A 2,255-nucleotide genomic window follows, 5' to 3' on the forward strand; every position below is an offset into this window, starting at 1 on the left:
CTCAAGTGATTTGCCCACCTCAGTCTCCCAAGGAAGAGTAATTTCTCTTTTAAAAAAATATATGTAGGTAAACCAGACACAGGTTACATGATTCAGCTTATCCTTAAAACATGCACAAATAAAGGATTTTATAATTATAAAATATTTGTAATTAAAAAAATAAGCAGTCTTTCTAGGTTTGAGTGGGATGAGAATATTCAGCTACGAGTGAGTGAGAAGCAGCGTATCAGGCTAGAGAGGGCAGTGCCCATCCCTCTTAGCCCTAGACGGGAGGTGCAGCATGAGCTCCTTCACTCTTTAATGGGGACAGTAAATCTCATTCCTTTAGAGATGGTGGGAGAGTAAGGTGAGTGGTAGAAAGCTCTGAGACAAACTAGTTTAGAATCTTGGCATGCTGGTTTCTTCTCCTCTATTAGAATTGGGACAAGCCATCTGGAAAGCCATATCAATTATTTCAAGCCATTGCTGATTTCATCCAAATATTTAACTGAGACTGAGATTCGACTGCCTAACAGATCACAGGGTTTCAGGGACAAGCCTCTGCTGGGCTTGGAGGACACAGATTATTAAGACAGTCCTCAGTGCCTGGCGACCTCCCCTACCTCATCTTCTGTCTTTGTTCCCCTCGATCTGTCTATCTGGTGCGTTGGCCTTCCTGGTCTTCTGTGAGCTTGCTAAACTTGTTCTCGCTTCTGAGTCTTTGCACTTGCAGTTCATTTTCCTGGAAAACCTTCCTTCAAATACTTACATGGTTCCATCCCTCATTCAATGTAGGTCTCTGCTCACATATCACCTCCACACAGAGATATTTTTATGACCATCCTGTAAAGTAGCTGACTACCACCCTAATCTAATCACCACATGACATTATTTCTAATACTAGTTCACTGTGTGTCCACTAGGAGAACACAGCAGCCTGCATGAGGGTGAAGACTTTGTCATAGCGTATAGTTGACAAAATATTTGTTGAATTTGTTGACCACACACTCAGATAACAAGTCCAGGGAAATGTCACTATTTATTGCCATAACTATCTGGCCACAAATCCCAATGTTGAAGTGTGGCTCTGGTGGACTCCGTGGACCCCAATGCCTCGAATCTAAAGCCTATTCTAAAAGCAAGACCAGGGGTCTTCTTGGCACCTGCCCCAGAAGGCCTAAGGTGGGGCCCTGCCCAAGCTGGAGGCAGCTGTGTGTCCACGTAACCAGGCCAGCTGCTAGAGGGAAGAAAGAAACAACACAGAGACCTCAAATAAAGAGAAAGTACACACTGGCTGGGAAATCTTAGCTCTTTACTCTTCTGACATCCTATCAAGCATTCTACCTTCCAGCTCTGAGATCCATCAATTGATCAATTGTCCTCAGGCTTGATTCTTTTGTTCCAACACCCTTTGTGGGTAGAATTAGTGGGTGTGTGGGGAATGGGGATCATTATATATTGTCCCCAGCAAGTAGATCTTGAAGCCCAGCCTATCAATGAGCTGGAATCTGCCTATTTGACCCTTCCTCATGCTTCCTGACCGCCCCCCTCCACCCCCCGGGGCCAATCCCTCAGCAGTTGCAGTTCTGACCACATCCTCCTCCTTCACACCCTTCTAACACCCCCATTTGCTTGCTCCTATACAGTACACCCTAAGATTTGAGGGAAATGATAGCTACAGCTTCCTTAGAAAGACTGGTTGCCTCTGTCCTTACTTCTGCTCACCAACTGGCCCGAAAGAACATTCTCTTGCTAAAGCATCAGGTTTACAAAGAAGCTTGTGCTCTGGGAGACCACCTCATTGGTTTCTAATTATGATGATCTGGAGGGGAGGGGACCACCCAGACACATTTTTAGAGACTGTGTGATTCGCAGGTGATGTGGATCTGTACACAGGCACGTCTGTGAAGCTGCTATCTTATTAGTCACACTCAGTTCTGACTAGTAGGTCAAGGTGGCCCCATTGTGAGCTTGTACCCTAAATAAGTGTCAAATGAAAGGAATGATGTGAGGCTGGGCGTGGTGGCTCACGTCTGTAATCCCAGCACTTAGGGAGGCCGAGGCGGGTGGATCACGAGGTCAGGAGATGGAGACCATCCTGGCTAACATGGTGAAACCCCGTCTCTACTAAAAATACAAAAAAGTAGCCAGGCGTGATGGCGGGTGCCTGTAGTCCCAGCTACTCAGGAGGCTGAGGCAGGAGAATGGCGTGAACCCGGGAGGCGGAGCTTGCAGTGAGCCGAGATCCGCGCCACTGCACTCCAGCCTGGGCGACA

This window comes from Hylobates moloch, unplaced genomic scaffold, assembly GCF_009828535.3.
Source record: "Hylobates moloch isolate HMO894 unplaced genomic scaffold, HMol_V3 SCAFFOLD_3, whole genome shotgun sequence".
In the NCBI taxonomy this organism is placed as follows: domain Eukaryota; kingdom Metazoa; phylum Chordata; class Mammalia; order Primates; family Hylobatidae; genus Hylobates; species Hylobates moloch.